At 41.7% G+C, this 15,075-nt stretch overlaps 1 protein-coding gene across 1 annotated transcript in view; it reads right to left on the bottom strand.

The window, feature by feature from the left end:
• Nucleotides 1-15,041, bottom strand: part of LOC116392917 (homeobox protein MSH-C-like) — a 25,077-nt gene extending 10,036 nt beyond the window's left edge. Inside the window, exons 1-2 of the mRNA XM_031864753.1 lie at nucleotides 15,014-15,041; nucleotides 10,730-10,885 (exon numbers count right to left, since the gene is read on the bottom strand). The gene's annotated coding sequence lies outside the window, so the exon portion shown is untranslated. The remainder of the gene's footprint in view (nucleotides 1-10,729; nucleotides 10,886-15,013) is intronic.
• Between the last annotated feature and the right edge of the window lie 34 nt (nucleotides 15,042-15,075).

Below are 15,075 nucleotides of genomic sequence, written 5' to 3'. Positions count from 1 at the left end.
ACACACACACACACACACACACACACACACACACAGGGATTCCTTCTCCATGGCAGCTTGTCAGTGTGTTTGCTATTACAAATAGTAACTCTGCATTTATATGGGAATAATGCTCATAACACACGTGCATCTCTATACCTGCTTGTTGAACATCTGAGAATGTATTTGTCTTCATGCCAGAATGCCCTCTCTCAACCTATGACAGGCCGCGGAAATATACAGCAACATAGCCCACAAAGACCCCATTTAATGCCGAAAATTACTCCACCACTTAGTGTAATTGTCACAATTCTGAGCACATTGACATTGTAATCTCATAATAAGGTAATGGGGGCTGAAACTGTGTACATGAGGGCGATTAGGAGGGTGTAGCTCAGAAAAAAGGGGTTAAAATGTCAGGGGATAACATTTTCTTTTCTGTCCAGACAGAGAGATTGCGTATTGTACGTTTGTGATTTTGGTCGGTTGCATCGATGAAACCAGGCAAACTTAAAACTGAAACCTTTTCGTTTTCTTCCTTATCTCTATGATATGCCTTTTAGGACAAAGGTAACACATTGCACAACGAGCAACTCCTTTACGGCATGAATCACCAGGCTACGGATACAATACTGTATTCAGATGCCGTACATAGCGTCAGAGAGAGATGGTGAAACCCACTTTAAGAAGGAAAAAAAACGATTACTTCTAAATACCATGAGTTATCTTCAAGACACCGTGGAGCCAAATCAATGTGGACAGGCGTCCATAAAAAGCCAACCTGGTTATGAATGCTGCGTTTTACTTGTATCATTTTGACTTTGAGGTTTTTTAAGAGAGAAGCATTCCCTGCAGTCAGGCCAGATGGTAACAATTCATAGACATATTACGAGCTGCTCCCTGCCAAATAGCATACCTTTGGGCTATGTTTTCAGTGGGCTATAAAAGCCAATAATGTAATTTTGATCTGTTTTATCAGATATCTCCCCAGCCTCGGCTACATTTATATAAGACAAAGTTTAAAACAGCACAAGAATTCTCTCTGTTTTTCTTTTCACTCTATAAGTGCACAATTTTCAATATCTGACCCGCTGCGTGGCTTTGCTTGTTTGACTTCGGCGTTGGAGAGGTGGCGTGAGCCAAAACGTCGAGGTTAGCCTCCATGTTGTCAGGCATAGGGCCCTGGGTATATGTAAAAATACACTTTACTGTAGGTGTGCGGTTGTCCAAAAAATGATTTGTGCAGGCCAGTGCAGAGAGAAGAGGAGATCCGTCGTGGAAACGCCCTTAAAAAGCCCGACCTTGACATCCCATAATGTAACGATGACACAGTATTAAACTATCCCAGCGCTGCACCACACTCCCCAGCGGTCTGCCATCAGCTCCATGCCTCACCGCTGACCTTGCAATCACTTTCCAGTACTCCTCCAGATCCATTTAGGGAAATCTTATGGGACGGTCACACATTTCAGCATTGCATATGAGATGGTGTAACTTTAAACACACCTGAAACACAGGGTGAGCTTGCACAAACACACACAGAGCAACAGAGCCGAGGGATTATGTCCCATCTGCGGGTATTGCTCCCCCGTAACGGCTACAAAATGTAATGGCATCGGAGAGCAAACGCAACAAGGTGGGACGATCGAAGACATTAGCTCAGGTTTTCCATTGTGAAGCCTGCTGTTTTCTCCTCGTCCGATCACATGCACAACTGGAGGCCTGCTGTGTGGAATTACTCGCGCTAATGGCGCTACACACTTTTGTTGCAGGAAATCGGACAGCCGCGCTGTAACTGCTAAAGTGGTGATTAAAAAACCCAAATTGCATCATGATGTTGGGCAATTTAGAAGATAGGGGGAGAGGGAAAGGGCTCCAAATGAAGCGAATGAGAGTATTGACCCGTTCTGGGATGTGTAAACTTGTTTCGTGGAGCTTTGGCCTCGTCTATCGGATTTCTACGGAAAAATAAGACTTTTAAATAACTTTTCCAAATCTGGAGCGGCTAGTTAAGTCTAATTAAAGATTGCAATATAAACTCTGTAATTTGCTCTTCTGTGGGGCCATTAAGTGTCCCCCTGGCTTGGTTTAATTGGATACAAACTGCAGTTAATGAGACAAATAGTTAGCTAGTTATGCCTGGCTGACTGCTGGCTGTGGACGCTGTGAAGACTTAGCAAGTCAATTTGAGATTTCTTTGTACTCTGTAGGGGAGAATCACTGGCTGGATGATGTGTATTAAGTGTGTTTTAGATTAGTTTGTTTAGCGAAGATTAAAAGGTGGAATACCTAAGTCATGAGGAAGAAAGGATAATTTGCTTGATAAAACAAATGAGAAAAGAGCCAATATTGCAGTGCCACTGAACACAGGGGAAAACAGTTTGTGATCAAATAGTTGCACGCAGCAGCGTTTAATCATATCTGACCTTTTTAAAAAACGTGGTCTTAATTTAACATCAGAGGGAGAAAAGTACAGCTTACATTATTCTGAGGTTTTATCTCCTTAAAGTCATATCCCCTCCTTGCTTGTTAAAAGCCATTGTCGATAACAAACACAACTTTCCCGTGATAAACCGAGTGCGACAGGGCAGCCTTATTGAGCAGTCTGTACAAAACTGTCTTTGTCTCTCATCTCCAGCGGCCAGTCACAAAGCCGAGCTTCCCCGACGACTGAAGTCTAAGTTAACTAAACATTTTTTTTCTCTTTATCCCCTTTTCTCTCTGTGAATTTGTGGTTGTGTGCAATCCTTTAATGAGCTCCATCTTTGACCTGGGTTGTATGTTTCCACAGATGTCATGTCTTGTAAGTCAAGGAAAGACTTTAATGTCCACATGATTTAACATTAAAGGGAGGGATTCCAAAAACGGGGCTCGTGCCAGAGAAGTAATAATATCCCCGTAAATGAGAAATTGTGAATGCTAAATACATCCTACGGATCCTGGGAATAGACTGGCAGCAATGCTGTGAAAACTGAGAATAGGTCAGCCTTCTCTTTCTCATTTTCTTTCTTTACAATTACTCTAAAAGGCAAACTTTTACATGTGCATCCAAACACAGAAGATGATGTAATTGCCAAACAGGGGATTTGACTTCGTCTTCCTAAAATTAAAACCACTATATGCTGCTTTTTTTGTTTACATTGCACCCAATCAAGATTTATCTTTTTCCTCCAGCAGCTCAGCATTTTTTTTTTTTACTCTAAATTTGTTCTGCGTGTTTCCTGTTAAAACACATGACTTATGTCTTCATTCCTAACTTCAGATCATAAGGATGAAAAGAAAGAGAAGAGAAGGGGGGAAAAACAGAGAAGGACTTTGGCTTGTGACTGTAAGTGACATGCTTGCCACGGCATTGTTTGAGGTTTTTGCAGACCTGTAATCAAATTTGGGAAGGTTTGGAAACCTATCGTCATGGTGCGCTCTCCAGAATGATGTCCAGTAAAAAAAGAAAACAAACACCATGCTGCGCTGAGCTGACTTTTTCAAAAAGAAATATGCCTCACAAAAGGCAATTTCCATGCACCATGAAAAATGTTCCCATTACAAATACAGTTGTTATGTGCTTAAATCTGTTTGTTTTGTCATATTGCTCCAGGGTTGTTTCTTTTTCAGGAAACCCTGCTTAAATTAAGTGTGATAGAACACATGTGTCCCTTATCAGGGGCCAACATCTTCCATTATTGGCCTTTTTGAAACGACACCGGCTCCACGGGATAATTGGGCTTTAAAGGGGGATTCTCCCGGGGTGCCGCTTCTTGTGCCTGTTGGTGTGGATCAGCTGACGCCCGCCGTGTCTATAGACTTGTCATAAGTGATCATAAGTGGTTGTGCATGTAGTCGTAGCCGCGAGTGTGATAGCGATCCCGGGAACCAACTCTGTTTGATTTGAGGCCCCTGGCACACAGTCAGACGTACTGCTCTACGTGTGTGACTGAATCTGATCAAATGATGTGGTTCACCTTTGAAGTTTGACACTTTCTGCAAAATGGATGATTGTGATGTTTGTACTTTGAACAAACAGGCAACAACATAATAAAAAGTGTGTCTTTAGGCATAAGATTTCATCAGGATGATGATGATGATTGCCAGAGCTCAGTGGTCATTTTTGTACTCTATCACACACACACACACACACACGCACGCACACACACACGTCAGCTCGTGACTTCGCTGACGTCCCACAATGGACCAGTGTTTACGGTTACGCTCCGTTTGCGTCACGTCACAAAAACAACAATTTGCAGCGAACAGGAGACTTCATAATAAAAACCTGTGACAGCGACCCGTGTTTTTTTTGCTCAGAAGCAAAAGGAAAAAGATAAAAGTTCATCCTCCTCGTTGCAGAGGGCAGGTTTTCTCTCGGAGGCCATTGTGACAAAGACAGGGCCGAGCAGAATGGAAAATTGATTCCCCGCAATCATCTACTGTCGTCTTTTGTCTACACTGCACCACTTTGGCCTACACTCCAATCATCCCTGAGCACTGACTGCTCCTTTGAACAGATGAACTCGTTTTACCCTTTTTGATTTTGTTTACTTCCTCATATGATGTATTTATCTTTCTGCGTACACTTTCCAGCGACTTAAAGAATAATGAGCTCAATCACTGCGTTGCACCGAATAACCCTGCAGACTTTTTTTTCAAAGTAATTTCGGTTAACTATGGAGATCTCCTAAAGCTCTCTCTTAATACCAATGGACTTAGAAAAAGATTTTACACCGGCGAGAGTGAGGAGCTGCCGGAGGCTCAGAATAACTGCATGAGCCGTCAACAGGAAGAGTGTGCTTCGTGACTACAGGCCAAGAGCTTTAATTGGCTGTCTGCAGGAATTTCTCCTGTGGCAAACTAATTGACCCACAACTCCCTGGTGCTTTATCAACACGGGGAAATGCCACTGGGCTGATAACAAGCCAGCCTTTAAACCAATCTATAACCAATGGCCAATTTGAAACACGTGTTATTGCCTATTTTAAGACTGGTCCCCTCTTCTACTTGACTGAGAAGTTTTGACTTTCTCAGGTTGAGACAGCAACTTCTCCTGATTGACGGTTTGTCAAATGAGGAAACAGTGGTCACTGTACGGGTGGTTTGTTTTGTTTTTTCAGTGTATTTTAACCGACATGAGTGTGGGAGAAAGATACCTGGAAAAAGAATAAACTGTTTTATCTCAAAGTTAAAGGGTTGGTACAGCCGAATTATACCTCTAATATACATATCTAGCTGTGCAGATAATACACTCATAATTGGAGTGGAAGTTTTCTTGTGGTGCTCACAGCTTTGAAATGTACTCTTAAAAGAACAGCAACATCTGTTTCCAGTGTCCCTGTTGCTTAATAACAATAAGCCATTATATTTGCTTTCAACAAATCCCCTTTTTTGTCCGTAGAAAACAGTTCCAGTTGTAACTTGTATTACAATGAAGTCTGTGTAGATTAGATGAGTTAGAAACTTGTAATTTGGGCTGAACCAACCTTTGAAATTTAAAGAGCATTTCGATTGCCTCTCAACTGCTCTCCACATGGTGATGACTGGGCCGGCGGCTCGCAGCTAGCGGTGCTAACAGCGCTAACAGTGCAAACTACGGCGAAAGTGCTGACGGAGCTAACAGTTTTTACCCTATGGCCTATGTTTTTTGGGACTGTTCAGCTGTGGTTTAATACACATTTGGGGCTTTAGTGAATTTTTCCAACAGCAGGACGGCATATGTGGACCCAAAATAAACTACAAGTTACCATCATAACGAGGGAAGATGTCATTGACCTGTTTTTCATAGTTTTGGACAACACAGCACAGAGGAGTAAGATATATCAGGCTTTGTCTACAGGTGCCACTGGTAAGTAAGATCAGCTCATGCGTTATTAACTAATATGTACTAGCATTGCAAAACTAACACATTAAGTTAACAAAAACAGTAAATCGGGTACACCTGGCCCACTGATACATGTAGCCTTTTGCGTCAGTAGCGACACATTGGCACAACATGTGCTGTTAACATGACGTGATGAAAAGCCCCAACTGAAAGGTCCGGCGCTCACGCACAGACCTGGTATTCACTTTCCCAATTGACTACAAAAATGATGCCATAAAATCTCTGAGTGACTGTGACAGGTCCTGATCAAAACCAGCTGCCAATTAACTTAATGACTGAATCTATCACATTCAATTAGAGCGTGGCTGTGAGCTGTCAATCCAGCCCTCGGCCCGCTCGTTAAACAAAAACACAGACGCAGAATGATCACTTTAGGAGGCACGTCTCTGTCTCTGTGATCCTTATCTGACGGGCCCTGCGTCCTATTTGAAGCAGGCGGCCCTGACAGGTCCCACGGATAAACTGCCGTATGAAAGGGGTCAACCCAACCTCTGGAATCCATCGTCAGCTTTCTGTCTCTCGCAACTGACAAATGGTTTCAAACAGCGTTCAGGAAGCTTTACAGAGGTATTCCCTGATGTGCGTCTGCAGGGAGAACAAGAGAAAAGTGGAAAGAAACAGAGAGAAAGTTGAAAAAAAGCGATAGAAGAAAGAGATCTAAGTGAGATAAATGAACCAAAACAAAACAAAGAATGAGCACCACTTTCCCTCAATTGCCTCCTTACTTTGGCAAAGGGCCTACTGTAATCCCCCAGAGGAGCGGCTATCTGGCAGGAGTTTGCTCCATGGTCAGTGTCTTTAACCCCAGATGATAACACTTAGCCCGGCCATAAAGTATAGGCCCCTTTAACTGATCCATTAGCGTCCGATCCCTTAGAGTGGACCCGCTGGTGTCTCCTGAAACTTACCAGGAAGCCTTGAAGGAAAACAGCATGGCAGACATGCACTGAGATCAAAGACCCCCCCACACACACACACACCAACTCCTCCTCCCTGTCTCCTCCCGACGCCTATACACTTTGATTTAGTTTTTGCCCACCATCCACACTAAAAAAAGAGCAATGTGTTTTTTTCTAAATGTGTGTTTATTAGAGAGTCAACAGAGAGAGAGACAGAGATGGGGAATGACATACAACAAAGGTGTCTGAGTGGACTCTAATCGAGGACATTGTGGTTCATGGTCAGCACCTTAAATCCTTAGGAAACTATAGACGACCCCAAAAGTGGATCAGTATTAATATTGACAAACAATATAGTCTGGTCGATTCAGGCGTCAGATCAGAAAACGCTCAGGTGTTTCATATTGGATGGCAATGATAAACAACAGGATTGCCCCCCCCCCCCAAGAAAAACAACAGTTTCCCAAAAACATTTTAACATTCTTGTGCCAATAAAGCTTTCAAGCTGATCAGACCAGAAAACTCTTGTCCTGAAACGGTATAACAAACATTTGGTTTAGGTTAAAGGACTCTTTGTAAAGAGACAACAAGTTACTGCTCGTAATCTCCTTCTCCCTCTCTTTTACTCTGTTTCTCCTTGAACTTCCTCCACAGCAGCATTTCCTCCCTTGCTCTTATCATCATCCTATTAACCCCCTCTTCTCTCTCTCTATCATCAAAACCTCTTCCTCTCCCTCCCTCTGTCTGTCTGTCTCCTCCCGACATCCCCCTGCTCTCTGTCTCTCTCCTCCCCATCTTTACTACCAACATCCCCCTGTCTTCCTCCCCTGGTGTTTTCAATTCAGCGCCACTATGAACCAGCGCAGATTGTAACGCTATCAATTAGTCAGCGACTCCAGCACATTTATTCAATGGGGCCGCAGTGAGCTTTGGTGATTTACAGGCTGCGATGGAGATGTGAGGGAGGGATGTGCAGACGTGGGCTGATATGGGTTTTTGAGGTCTGTGGGAATGCAGCCTATATACCGTGTACCTTGAGGATTTGGTCCCTGTAGTAATGCGGTGAAAACCACCACAAGATGAAAAGGTTTTGCAGCGGAAGAGAAGAAATGCTAAGGAAAGAGAAAATGTGAGAGATTTTCTGGAAAGCAAAATGCCTCTTTTCGCAGGTATTGGATTTCAAACACAGCTTTTTTTGTGATATGCTATGGAGATGCTTTAAGATAAAAAAACAAAACAAAAGGAAACAGAAGGTATAAATACTGTATTTGTATCTTGGATTTCGCTTTCAAAGTAAAATTGCAACTTAAATCCCCATGACGTTGTTAAAAAAAGCTAAGAATTATAAACTCTGAGCAGATTTATGTCGATGATGAGATGCCACATATGATGGTTTTGATGCTGTTTGGCTAGATCAGAGTTAACTTTTACCCGGTGTCCTCCTTTGTACGCCAACTATTTATCGTCATCCAAAGAAAACCTTTTTTCTGTTGTTTCTAATTGTTTGACATGGTTACTCTTTCCTGATATTTCATTTCTTCGTGCTCATGTCTGACGACAGCATGACACTTTTATGTGTTCAGTGTGTTCACACATCAGCATGCATTAATACGTACACACACACACACACAGGATTCCTTCACATCCGCAGGTGTCACTTGTTCCCTTCTAACAGACGGTAATTGTTCCGACAACAACGAGTGAGCTTCTACACGCGTCGCTGTCTTGCCTGGAGATAGGAGGTCTGGTAAAAAGATGGAGTGTATTTCATGTTAGTCTAACAGCACAGGGAGCACGTGACATCCTGTTATTTGATGTAACACATCAGTGCCTCCTCTGTCCTTCATACAGGCCCCTACAAAGACCTCAGTTTGGTTCGTCCCACAGGGGGAGAGACAGAGACAAAGAGAGACAGAGTGTTCATTTTGGGATTTAGTCTTATTGTCTTTAGAGGAAAGTGCTTATTAGTCTTACTCACATTTTAGTCATTTTTATTTGATGAAAAGTCATTAATTTTAGTCAACTTTAAGTTTACATTACCTTAAGTTTAAAATGGATTTCACTCTCAATTTTGTCTTTTTGTCATTAGAAAAAGACACTATGACCCAGTTCAATATTATATACTACTACAGTTATGTACTCATATTTACAGTCCCCTGCAATGGGAGTTTTGGGGAGACACAGCTACTCTCAAATGGGATGGACAACATAATAGAAACACCGCAAACTAAATCCTCCAAAATGATTATGATGACCTAAAACTGTTTCAACCTAAACTCACCATTGTAACATTCACAAAAGTTAGATTAACTGGATTGTTGGACCACATTAATCCTGTGTACCTAATAAACTGACCGCTGAGGGTATTTTTCAAGAAGCGAGTAGCTCCTTATTGAGCATTATGTCAACACCACACAAAAAGTGGCATTTTGAAGTATACTCCCAGTTTATTGCAACTTGAGTCTTATTTAATTTCCTTTCACTAATAATAAAATTGCACTCAAAGAGTTCACTGCTGAGATTTATGAAAGTGGTGACGCTAAAAGTTTTAAAGAAAGTACTTCTTAAAAGAGAAAACAATGGAAAACTGGATTTTTGTTGTTTTTCCAAATAAAGCAATGTCACAGTGATGTGGTGTGTAACTGATGGCCAACGCTTTGTAAATAAGACCATTAATTGTGATAAGCTGGAATTATCCTGAAAATACAATGACCTTTTTCATTTTTCCTGAGTGACTGCTATACTCAAAACAGTATCAGTTTGTGGTATGTAGTGTGTGTGTGTGTGTGTGTGTGTGTGTGTGAGTGAAACAGAGCTGGGGAGCAGTCTGTTATGGGAGAACCAGAGAAGGGTTTGTTGGATGTCGGTACACACAGCCAATAGCCTGTCGCCTGTCACCGAGCCCCCGTCGTGTCTCTCAGTGTCTTCCTCTTAATTACCCATCATTCCTCTCGCGGCAAGGCCCCTCACAAATTACAGCGCATTGTCCCCCGCCGATCGGCCTGTCATCACGCGGCTCCATGTTTCAGAGCACGGCTCATTGTGGACGGAGGGCAGAGCTGGGGGGCCGAGGAGGGACTCTCTCTCACACACACACACACACACACAAGTGTATCAATGTGCATGCACACACACCGTTTGATTTGAATAGACATGCATGCAACAAAACCATTAGTGCGTCTCCACACACACACACTCACACACAAACGCACACACAGGCCAGGCCCATTAGCTCTGGTGCCAGCTGACTCTGTGACCCAGACGGTTTTCTGCCATGTCAGCAGGGCCAAATGACAGTGCTATGGTAGTAATACCCCCACACACTCACACACTCACACAAATACACAATAGTGCCGAGCAGAGTGTCGCTTTGGAGAATTAGACTTCTTCTCTGTCAATCAGCTGAATGACTGCGTCGCCCCCGGAGATGGGCAGAGAAAAAGTGCCCCCCCCCCCCCGTCTGTACCGTCGACCAGGTTGCGACAGCAGCGGAAAAAGGTTCAGTGTTCACATCAGGACACTTCTCAACAGGATAAAATGTTCATACAATACATACAGGTTTATTTTTCTGTCCAACTCTCAATACTTCCCAACTTCCCGTCTGTGACTCTCATCCCCACGAAGATGTAAATTGTTCAAAAAAAAGTTTGAAATATATATCTTTAGTTATTTTATCTAAGGCTAAACAGCTGGTCATTGTGGTTTGTAGCAAACATTACGTAAAAATTACTATATTTGTTGGAGAGTCATTTCAGTTGCGTATTTATACACATTTTATACACATTTGGTGGAACAGTGAGTGTTTATGACAATAGAGCAGTAAGATAAATAAAGCTATAGTTACACAGACAATATGTTAATCCCATACAAGTTTTTTTTTCTTTTTTGAGTACTGAAGTGGAAGTGTTTTTCGTTAAGTTGAGGAGATATTTTCATCAATAAACTGTCATTTCTGTCACAATTGTTCCCTCCTCTTGCTCACCTTGATGGCTTGAGGAGGTCTTTCGCAGGGACTTCGTCCTTCAACATTAATCTCCCTCATTCAGACTCGTTGCAGTTCTGTTTATCTCGCAGGAGGAACTCTAGGTGCTCTGAGCCTCCGTCTGCCAAGTTGTTGCATCAGCTGAACGTTAAAAGCCTATTGAAAAACAAACACATTGTAAACTTTAATTGTAAGCATTTGCCTTGGGTATGAGGACTCACAATTTTACTGGTTCTTATTACCTAAAAATGCAGGCAAAACACTAATTAATAATCACTAGCATATGCTGGGTGAAGTGTGGAAATCTTTTACTGTGGCATTAGGTGCAAATGAGATTAAAAGTGCAGTAATAGCCTTCGATTCAACATGTTTACTTTAAATAGCACCTCTGACAACGTGTTTTTCCTGAAATGGGCAAAAATGTTGATAACAATTTGACTTTTATTCTTAAATCACATTTAGATTTCACAGATCACATTTGTATCTGAGAAGGAGACTAGCTTTGGTCGACCCCTTGAGCTTTATGTCTTCGTACTGCATTTGCTCTGGAGATTTTGTCCTACAGTGTTGCTAAGATCACAAAAAAAGTGGCATGTGTATGAAGAATTTAGCACCCTGCAGCTCCCAAACAAATACCTCTTAATTATAAGCAATTGGCCCGCCTTCCCCACCGACCGCTGACTGGGACACATGAAAGCGTTGGTAATTGTAAGAGTTGCTGCGTTTATGTGTGTGGAAGGGGGCTCAATGTGACGTGTCTGTAAAAAATAAAAATGGAAGGCTCTCATTGAATACAATGACTTCCTTCCTCTCTCTTGCTGTATCGCCTAAGCTGGGGAAAATGAAAAAAATCTCCATTTGGCACTGATTAGGGAAGACGCAAATTTGAAGGAGGGGGCTTCGAGACCACAGGGGTTACACACATGTATCTGAAGCCACGACACTTCGGGCCCCCTCTAATTTAGATGTCTAAGAATTTGCTGTATGTGCTGCCTCATGCCAGTAAGTCTCAGGCTCACTGTAAATAAATGGCACAGGGCAGTGTGCAGTCTCCCCCATTTGTAAGTCATTAAAATACTTTCTCTGTGACATATTAATTAGAGTGTTGTGTTCATGTCTTCTCGCCTGTGCATGAAGAGTGCGGAGGTTCTGCATGCTATCTTGCAAATGTGTGAGCTTGTGTGTGTGTGGTTTCATTCAATGCTACATGATGTGCTGAACAGGGACAAGATAGCTGTACACACGTTCTAACCATCTGTAACCTATCGTATTAACACTTAGAGACACAGTTTTAAGATGACTCACACTGGAAGTTTAACTGTACTTTCGATGGCAAACAGGGCAGTAGCACATGAACGTGATGCATTCCCAACATCCTCAGACAATGCTATCCAGAAACAAAAAAAGGAGGTTTGATTAATTAATTTACTGTTTACTTATTTTTGACCACTTGGAGGCAGTGGAATTAGCTCTAAATCTGATGAATGTAAGTCCTATATTCACACTCCTTTTAGCTTTGTTTTGTTCTCCACCTTATCCTGAAGGAAATACTGTATGTGTCTCAGCTGCTAAATGCTACACTATGTTCACCAGCTAGTCGCTAACTTTGTCCATCTTCTGCTTGGTGAGGATTTTTCTGTTCTGTCTACTATAACATGTTTGGTATCGCGGGAAATTAGAAAATCCTAGCTTTGTAAAGCACCTTAAAGCATCATGATTTGAAACATACATGTTAACGAAGGCGACAAAGCAGTCAAACTTCACATTTTATTGCCACATTGACATAAATCTATGTTCTTGCAAAACGATCTCACCAAAGCATATGTTATTTTTGCTAAAAACGGCAGGTTTTAGTTAATTACGGATCTGCTATAAAGCTTGGGCCGAACATGGGGCCATAGTAGTCAAATTTGAGTGACTTTCACTTGCGGAAGCTCTGGCTTCTTGGCCATCTGGTGGCTGTATCGAAGAACATACACCAACAAGCCTAATTTCATTCTCTTTCTGTTGCTGAGACAGATTTGTGGATATCTCATATAACTGTGATTTTCAAACTTTTTTCAATAATGTAGCACATATTTAACATATTTTTCAGCCAAGTACCACCTGACAAGCGCAAAACACAAGACTGAACAAAACGTGAACGTAATGCTGTTTGTTGCAAAGGTTGACAGTGAACAGTAGGCTTGGTCCAAACACCGCATGAGTATATCTTTATAAATTGTATCATGAAAGGGGTATTTCACTGTATTTTTTATAAAATTTACAGTCACAGTTGTAGTAAAGAGTAGTAGAATACATTCAGTTGCATCATTATCCGAGCTCTTGGTTTAAATGGTGATATTGCCTTTGAAATTTAGATTAAACACTATGTCAGGATAAGTTTATTAAATGTCCATTTATTTTGGAATGATAATATAAGTAGGTGTATTACAATGGATTCATATTCCTCAAAGTTTCTTACCTTTCAAAGGTGACCAGAAACACCTGATTTATTTCAGGTATGTTATCTTAGGCGTTACTTAGGGCTAGGGCTCAAACAGAGTCTAAAAATGGGCTACTGTAAAAAAAAAAAATCGGCTGATATCTTCATGTGTTTCAAACTGTTGATAAAACCAGACAAAAAGAAAAACAATTATTTTTTTTTTTGACAAATGTGTTTATTTTTGCTTGGAAGCTGAATTCTGGATGTTGCAAAAAACAAACAAAAAACGTGTGTATAATGTGTTCTAGTATTGAGGCCACTGAGGAGAAATATGGCGCAAAAGAATATGGGAGATTAATTAAACACCGCACACTAATTAGAAGAGCAAAGGTAAATCTATTTCAGCTTAAATTTAATTAAAATTGAATTAGTAAAACTCAGAATCTCTTTCCGTCACTGATACAAACATAGCATTGGTTTCCCTCTAGTGTATCTTCTCGCTCTTCATGAGCATTATCTTGGCATCTCTTGGCCTGCTGGGAGAATTTATGGCTCTAATAACTTTCATTCGAGGCCCCTGTAGCATCAGTAAAATGTTTACTACAAGAGCGCAAAGAGGATCTTTGGTGAAGCCATGCGTTCGTTACAGAGCCTTTGACTCAATTCAGGGTGTATAAATACATCCATTTCATTATGGAGGCGAGTCAAATATTTGTTTCAGCGGTTTTCCCCCCATATAATGTAAATTGCTGCAAGCTGTTGCTCTTGGAAAATGTTTTCTCATAATGCTTTTCTGCCTTCACATAAATCACAGCTAAATGTTGCATTGAAATGACTACAGACAGGCAATTTATTCTTGGCTTCCCTCATCCTTCTCGAGAAAGGCTTGTAGCAAGAGGGTCACTTTGGTTTTTAATAGCGACTGTCATCTGTTGACAGTTGTTCATCATAATTGTCAAATTCATTGTGTTTTCCTGAAAATATTTCTTTGTTTTCTCTGCAGTTATGACAGCTGTCAAATGAAGTAAGGGCTGACAAGAATTAGGTCACTGTGAGGCAATGACCACATGTTTTTTCATTTTTATCGTGAAGTTAAGTGCGAATTGTTATATTAACCATCCTAGTGTGTTACTAAGAACGTTGCTCAAGATATACTCTCAGAAATATCATCAACCTATTTACGAGAGTTTCTTGACTTGGCTTCCATGCTACACCATGTAACCAAACCCGCAGACCTGGAATACCACCTCAAATTGATACTGACATTTTTATTCCCTTAATAAAAAAAGAATAACTTCAATAATATACCATGTGCAAGAAGATCCGGTGGTGAAATTATAGTTCCCTAATAACAGAAAACCGAAGTTGTTTGATGCAGTGAGAGGGATTGCGGCTGCTGAGCCGCTCCGTGTCAGTTTTAAATGAATCTCAGTGGGGTTTGCCGACAGTTGGCTCCGTGTTCGATTGAGTCACCCCCCACTGAGGGATTTTGGTGAATATGTCAGCAGTGGCAATCAGTGTTAATCCTGAAAAAGTCTGTGTCTTTGCTGCCTGTTAACTGAGGTCTTACATAATAACGTCACTGTAGAGCAGACGTGCAGCTGATGGTGTGTTGAAGACACAGCTGAAACAACTGAAACAGCCCTCCTCAAAGTCACCAACGACCTCCTCCTCTCCTCCGACGCTGGTCACCTCAACATTCTCATCCTCCTCGACCTCACTGCAGCTTTTGACACCATCAACCACAACATCCTTCTCTCCCGCCTCGAATCCTCCCTCAACATCACCGGAACTGCTCTCTCCTGGATTAAATCATATCTCACAAACAGACAACAGTTAATCAGTATCAACAACTGCACCTCCTCCACTGCTCCTCTGTCTCAAGGCGTCCCCCAGGGTTCGGTGCTTGGTCCTCTTCTGT

This window comes from Anarrhichthys ocellatus, unplaced genomic scaffold, assembly GCF_004355925.1.
Source record: "Anarrhichthys ocellatus isolate YVR2014 unplaced genomic scaffold, GSC_Weel_1.0 scaffold31, whole genome shotgun sequence".
In the NCBI taxonomy this organism is placed as follows: Eukaryota; Metazoa; Chordata; class Actinopteri; order Perciformes; family Anarhichadidae; genus Anarrhichthys; species Anarrhichthys ocellatus.
Note: the sequence above shows the minus strand (reverse complement) of the source record. Positions and strands in the feature narration are given on the sequence as shown.